The sequence below is a fragment of the Lissotriton vulgaris genome, chromosome 7 (assembly GCF_964263255.1).
Source record: "Lissotriton vulgaris chromosome 7, aLisVul1.2, whole genome shotgun sequence".
Classification (NCBI taxonomy): Eukaryota; Metazoa; Chordata; class Amphibia; order Caudata; family Salamandridae; genus Lissotriton; species Lissotriton vulgaris.
Window position 1 is genome coordinate 266,320,370 of NC_141695.1, and position 7,858 is coordinate 266,328,227.

The window sequence follows — 7,858 nt, forward strand, 5'->3', positions numbered from 1 at the left end:
CCAGAGACTTAAACAATAGCCTTAGAATAACTTTCAGGCCATGATTTTCTATGATTTACCGTGGAAACGTTTAAGCACTGTTCCCAGAATGAGGTGCTCTGCCAGAGGATGTCCCTGTACGCGTCCACTGAACAGCGCCACCCGCACCTAGGGGCGTGGCGCTCTTAGTGGGACCAGGGGGCAGGAGCCGGCAGAGACAGCCTTGAGGTAATAGGATAGGGGAGGGAGACACGTCATCTGAGGAGGTAGGGTCGACCTACCCTCCCCCGAGGGTACAAAAGCCTCGGGGGAGGCGGAACTAACCCTCTTTGTCCTCTTCCAACAGCTCCGGCGGCAGCAGACCAGCGAAGAATTACAGCGCTAGCTGGGGGCTGCACGCGGAGGAAAGGAGAGGGCCTCACAGCGTAGTTATTTAAGGTGAGTTATTAGATGTCTGGGTCGCTGATTACTCAATCTGCGTTAGACTAGCTTTTCAGGAGTTCGTATTTCATGTACCTCGGCATCGCGGTTACTTTTAGAACGGGATGTTACTGTTCACAAAGATGCCAATAAAAATGCCCCTTTTCCAAATCATGTTTAATTTGCCTCAGTCAATTGTTTGTCTTGTAGGCAATGCTGTAAATTGTTGCACGAGAGCGAGATTAATAACATAAACAATTTTCTATTTGCTTTTCATCGAGGGAAAAGCGCAGCGGAGGGGATGCAGCCGTGGAGAATTTCCAGGCTTGAAGCAGGAGAATAGCCCGGTAAAGTAAGCAGCGAACGAGGATGAAATCCAGTGCGTGGCTCGCAATGGTGGAAGCCTCGTGGTCAGGGCTCTATGGGTATGTACTGGTAAGCGGCCATTTATGGCCTGGTTTGAAACGCACGGACATTCTCAAACATGTGACACGACCGTGCGGATGCTTGTAGGCTATATTTAGAACACTGAATATGTGCCCCTATCAGTGAATATTGTTCTTTTATCTCAGTTCCCTTTATAAAAAAAAAAATAATAATAATTTTGACTTCGTAATATCACTGTGGCAGGGCACGCCCAGCAGCTATTGTAGTAGGGTAGCTGATTCGAGTGGTTAGTGCTCCAGTTATTTTCTTCATTTATCATTTTGTACACTGCCAGTAAATGTTTTATGTGATAAAAGCTTCAGATCCTTGTCTAATTTGGTGTAATATCACGTGTCGTAATTGCCATCACAAGAGTGCTATTTTCTATGCCGAGATATTATTTACAGTCAGATATAAGGAGTTGGGCACTAGATGTACAAAATTCAATACGCAACCCCTTTTCCCTCCTACACATGCCGCCTGATTAATAAGGCTACCAAGTCCAGTTTCGAAACTCAGCAAGTTCATATAAAAACGAAACATCCGGCAGAATTAAGCAATAATATCATGCAAAGTAGGAATTCTCATATTATCATCTTCCCTGCCAAGTGCCTCGCATTGACAGTTGGAATAATCCATTTTAGTCCTGGTGTCTGCATCACTGGGCTAAATGCTAGGGCAGGCATTAAGAGTGAGCTATAGCTCCTGTGTGAGACAAGGCGCTGCGGCCGATGGAGCCACATTGGTGATGGTTTGCTTCTTAGCAGCCTGTGCAAGGTGAGCGTAGGAGATCTAAGACTGTGCCCGCAGTTGTGTAGTTTAAAGAAATTGCAACGGTTACATTATTTCAACTGCTCCATCGTCCTGCGTTGCACGTGCCATCACCCAGGGTCTAGTGCTGCAGGCAGTGTCATGAGAAGAGTAAACTGTATGATGCTACCGCTGACTGCACCAAGACATGGGATCCGTTCCATGAGAGGCGGGCCTGAGTTCCTGTCTAAGCCTGCCAACATGACCTGAGAAGGCAGTCCCTGGCTGGCTATAACAAAGAGGGCAGAACCGACAGCAGGCAGCAAGCGAGAGTGGATCAGGCTGAATACATTTTGAAATAGCTTCCTCAACACAGATCAGTCCAGCACCGGGTTCGATTTCTTTTAAACACCCCATCCGCACAACCCTGCCAAGTACCACGCACCAACGTTTAGATTAACTCATTCGGTGTGGGTGTCCACATCACCCCTCCAAAAATGCGAAGTCACGCACTTATAGCTGCTCCTGAAGTTGGCTGGCAAACAGAGATGCAGCGCCGCTATTAACGCTCATTAAGCAAAGCACGAAACGCAGTATTCTCTGGCACACTGATCACACAGTGTGTGACAGTCTGCTTGGGTGTTGGATTATTATTGGTGTACAATATCTCATCTGCCAGCCAGGAGGTGGTTCTGGTAGCACTGACCGGGCGGGGGCTCGGCGAGCTCTATCTGGGTTGGGCACTGGAGCAGCATAATACCACGTGACACACCAGAGTAGTGTATGTTAATTTATTTTGGAGATGTATTCTAGGCAGCTTGCCGGAATGAATTGATGTTTTGTTTTCACATGGTGTCTATGGCGTTTCTTGATATCGTGTTTTGACTATCACTGAGAGGCTATAGAGGCTCATGTACCAGTGGTATCGATCGTACTGACCTCATAAGGATGAACCCCCGAGTTGGCCTCACTGGGATTCGAAATTCTAACCCACGAAGTTACCTCCAGAACTTATTTAAGCGATAACCCCACGAGACAGCTTAGCGATTCATGTGTCGTATGTGGTTTAATTGCCGGGTATCTTGTTCAGCACAAAAAACCATCGAAGTTCGTCTTGGTTTTAATTTTATCCCGAAAGAACCCCCTTTCATTTTTTGAAAATGCTGTCGGGCTTGAGGTGATAAATCGTCAAGGTACTACGATATGAAGTTAAAAAAGCTAAACATTTAAAATTGATATTCTGACCGAGATGTTCACTAACTCGATCATGTTTTGTACAAAATCTTCTGATGATGTTTTGACTGGTGGAACTGGCCGTATACAGGGCATGCATGTTTAAATTCTGAGCGAGGACAGGTGGTGCTCCTGCTAATGGGGTTAAACATTAGGCCAGACAGAATATGTGGGTCTTGAAAAGGGCAGAAGGGTTACGTAATTCTTCCACGAAATATGCCACAGTACCCTGCATAATGTGCGTTTATTGGTACGTAATTTAGTTAACTCTGCCGCATATTCGGCCGCCATTGCATTGCTATTTTCGCCATTCCTACATATGATGTTCCTCTTCTTTCACCTTGTTGGGACATTTGCGCAATGGCAGAGCAGAAACTACAGAAAGTAAGCATGAATTAAAAACCTCTTACATTGGTGGTCCTGCCTTCTTACGCTTGTGGTCCTACTTTCAAGATTCTAAGACAAAAGGTAGCAGGGACATGACAGACATGGGCATCTATTGCCCTGTTTGGAACATAATACATGAAAGGGTGGCATAATAAAGGGTTGTATTTGCTATTAAACACAGTTTGAAGACAATTGCCAATCTCCCTGTCGAGCAACTGTTCCCTAAAGAACTGCTTTTAAAGAGCTACTGGAGAAATAGAGACTGCTCTACAGTCTTTTCAGTTCCCCTTTTTTGAGTTAACGGCGTGAGTAGTTTCTGGAAAAAGGAGACATATGTGAAACCGATTGCCCAAAATGCATAAATGTTCAGAGTAAGGGTGGTATTCGTGGGTGGAGTTTGCAAAGGAATCATGGCTTATGGCTTCCTGTCAGGCGCCAGAATGCAATATTTCATATATGCCAGCATGTTGAAATGGAAACAATTAATTTCTTTGGTAATAGAGGCAAAAGAATAGAATTTCGAATTCAGAAGCAGGAGTTTTATGCCTGAGTATGGTCAAAAGGCATGTAATGTTTGCATCAACATAACTTCACCCAGGCAGTATACGCCTAGCTTATGAAAAGTCATCAGGGCTCCGGGATGGCGGGAGATTTGGGGCTGACCTGCTGGTGGTCCGGGACTCCTTACCCATACCTGGGTAGCCGTGGAGGCCACAGGTGGTGGCAGTTATTGATTATTCGACCTACGACTCTGCTCACTGGGAGTACGGGCACTACAATAGGATGATTACGTATTTATGTGTAAGTATTTGGATACGCGATGTTTCTTAAGTGGTACTCAATATATTAAAGAGTTTACAAATTAAGGAAGACAATGGAGTACTGGGCTTCCTTGTCTGGGATCTATGCCCTAGTTAAGCAGCATCCACAACCCTAGTCAGTTAAAGGCAGGTAACTACAAATTAACCTGCATTTGCCCTAAGGTAGCTCGGCGCGGAACAGTCAGAATTACTTTGGAGGCAAGGTATAGAATAGGCCTGCAATTTTCCTCAGCAAATCAAATTATGTTGCATATTGTGACCTGATGCTTCTGCACTATTGGCTCTGCCGGAGGGACTCACATTTCAGACGGCTTCCATTAACAAATAATGCTTGGGAAACATTACTCTAGACCTTCTCTTAATATTTCAAACAATGTTATTAAATGCCGTTATTATGGGTGGGTTATAAGCGGGAAATGTGCATTGCCGCATTAAGTACCCATAAGCCCATAGCTATCCCGTTCACAATACATCGGTAAACAATTGCTTTACTGGCCAGGCACCGGGTCTTCGCCAGTGGCGTGATAATTTTACAATATTTTCATAACCTGTTAGATCAGGCATCCGTAACAAGGTATGCCTTGAAAGCTTGACGCCATGAGTACATTTAATATGCAGTAAAGGTGTTGCATTTCCTCCTTTTGAACAAGAAAATGGACATACATGCAATGGGCTTATAGGCGTCACTCATTAGGGTCCTTAGTAACCAGTGATTGCATGCACAATAAAGGTAGGTTAAACCATGTAAAGCAAATCTTTTTAGTGAAAGGGATTTGCGTCGGGTGTAACATCACTGAGCTACTCCTGCGGGGGTCCTTACGCATACTTCTTTGCTCCGGCGTACGGGATAGCGTTTAATCTACATAAATACACAAAAAGTCATGGACGAAAGGCCTGGATTAATCGGAAATACGTATTAGCTTCCATCCCAGTTCATCGGAAAAGCCGAACATGGTAGAATGTTGGCACCTTCGGCTTAAACAAACGAGCCTAACTTGATAAAAATCTTATTACAGCATGCATTTATTGCATGAATTCTATACTTAGATGTAGAAGTCTATATGAAAGGTATTAAAGTTGACTCCTCTGGATACAAAAAAAAGATGATAAGGGAATGCATCTTAAAGTAGACCTGGGTGGTGAACTTCGCTCCGTTCACTTAGTTTGCAGAGTTCACACAAATTTCAAAAACAAAAAAAAAAAACTCTGCTCTGCATAGCACAGTTATTTCCCTTACCTTAGTCTTAATAAGATATGAGGTCCTTTATGATGATCACCCGCAGTTACTAAGGGGCAGATGTTGCAGTTACTGCAATACCCCATTGGCCAAGATTAGGCTCCGCAGCCGCGGGTTATGCGTCACATTATTCATTCCCAGCATCATCTTTCCTTGGGCATCATATTCGACTAGGGATTAAAGTTACCTCCCAGAACATGGAATTCCTGGAGGTGGACCAAGTTTGCAATCATCTATGTCTATATCGGAAGATCAGTACTGCCAAGTAGCTTGGCAAGGAAGGCATGTCACTGCAAGAAGTTGCAGCCAGCCTGAAGTTACTTTATTAACTGTCCACCTTCGACGTTATCGAAGGGAGGCCCCGGCGTGCCATCAGCCGTGATTTCATACATGAACAGGGAGTGGTGTGAAGTGGCTCCCAGAAACTGAGGCGGGTAGGGCGGGGGGAGGGCGAGCCCGCCAGTAAGCTACTCGCCCTGTGGCGGGGTCCCAGCCAAGAAAAGGGTGTGGACTTCCTTTGGTATGGATTGGCTGCCCATGGAAAGGGCAAGCATTCATTGATGGGCTCTGGGCTGGCGGGAGCGGGGACTGACCTGCTGGTGGTCCTGGCTGTTCCTGCCCTACCCCAAGAGGCCGGTGCGTAAATTTATAATCATTGGAGGGGGTATACCCCGGTATGGTTGTCACAAGTGGTGGCAGATTTGATTTACCTGCGGCTCTGTTGACCGGAGGGCGGTCAACTTAAGGAGAGCAGGCTATCTTGGTTGGGGCCTGCTGGCACAGCCTGAAGGTAAAGAAGAAGGCCCCTTGGAAAGTGGGTTGCAAATATAATGACAATTCATAACTTTGAGATTTATAATGAATTCCGTGATGTGGATAAGTGGAGCATTTAAAGATCTAAAGATCTACCTTAATCAAGATGAATAAAGCATTAAAGAAATGACACTGCTTAAAGATTTAATAAAAGACTACGCGGTGAACGACAACAACCTGCTTCATGTCTTTTATGGGTGAAAGGGGGGGGCGACTTGCACCCGGTAGGCACACTATGAACAGCGCCACCCGCACCTAGGGGCGTGGCGCTCTTAGTGGGACCAGGGGGCAGGAGCCGGCAGAGACAGCCTTGAGGTAATAGGATAGGGGAGGGAGACACGTCATCTGAGGAGGTAGGGTCGACCTACCCTCCCCCGAGGGTACAAAAGCCTCGGGGGAGGCGGAACTAACCCTCTTTGTCCTCTTCCAACAGCTCCGGCGGCAGCAGACCAGCGAAGAATTACCCACCCACCCATCCCTGCAACAAGGAGGAGAATGGCGGGGTCCCAGCCAAGAAAAGGGTGTGGACTTCCTTTGGTATGGATTGGCTGCCCATGGAAAGGGCAAGCATTCATTGATGGGCTCTGGGCTGGCGGGAGCGGGGACTGACCTGCTGGTGGTCCTGGCTGTTCCTGCCCTACCCCAAGAGGCCGGTGCGTAAATTTATAATCATTGGAGGGGGTATACCCCGGTATGGTTGTCACAAGTGGTGGCAGATTTGATTTACCTGCGGCTCTGTTGACCGGAGGGCGGTCAACTTAAGGAGAGCAGGCTATCTTGGTTGGGGCCTGCTGGCACAGCCTGAAGGTAAAGAAGAAGGCCCCTTGGAAAGTGGGTTGCAAATATAATGACAATTCATAACTTTGAGATTTATAATGAATTCCGTGATGTGGATAAGTGGAGCATTTAAAGATCTAAAGATCTACCTTAATCAAGATGAATAAAGCATTAAAGAAATGACACTGCTTAAAGATTTAATAAAAGACTACGCGGTGAACGACAACAACCTGCTTCATGTCTTTTATGGGTGAAAGGGGGGGGCGACTTGCACCCGGTAGGCACACTATGCTGATCCTGGGCGTTCCTTCATTCGCTCTGTGAAAAACAGAGAGGAGACGTTTTCATGTGCAATCAACTTCCTTATTAAGAAAGAACAAAAAAGGTTTTAAAGATTTCACAAGGAGCTGAATACACCTTCTCTTTCCGTGGCAACGATTGCTTCATTCTAAACTTTGTTTTCATTTATTGTTTCCTTCCTTCCCTGTTCACAGAGATCAGAGAAATAATCAAATAGTGCTGAAACAATTGCACACAGTGTCTCCTTTGCACAAGTTGTGACACCTTTTCTTGCAACAACGAGAAAAGGAAAAGCTTCAAAACACAACATGATACTATAAAACAAAATTAAAAGAAGCAACTAATTGTACAAGTGTTCCATGCACCGATGCAGTTAATCGCATGATGGCTTTGCACCTGCAGGGGAAAAAGCATAAACAGATTTGTTACTGTATAAATGCCTACAGGCAGGAAAGAACTTCACAAGCAGTGTGATGAATGAGGTTCTGAAATATAAATAGTTCAACATGCATTCTAAGGGAAGCACTCCGCGGGTGTCAGAATTATACAGTAAATAATACAAAATGTGAGGTGAGAGTGTAATACTTCTTTTTGCAGGGTCAAATCTCACTCTATGTATCAGTGAACGATTTCATAACAATTCATCTTACAGACTGAGGCGTTGTCAAGTCTGACCGAAAACAATGAAAGGTGAAATGCAAGTTGTGCAACGGAG

At 45.4% G+C, this 7,858-nt stretch overlaps 1 long non-coding RNA gene across 1 annotated transcript; it reads left to right on the top strand.

The window, feature by feature from the left end:
- The first annotated feature begins 318 nt into the window (after window positions 1-318).
- On the top strand, window positions 319-7,072 carry LOC147701345 (uncharacterized). Its single transcript, XR_015297173.1, has 3 exons — window positions 319-417; window positions 681-824; window positions 6,500-7,072. It is a non-coding gene; the product is annotated as an uncharacterized LOC147701345 (long non-coding RNA).
- The last annotated feature ends 786 nt before the right edge of the window (window positions 7,073-7,858 follow it).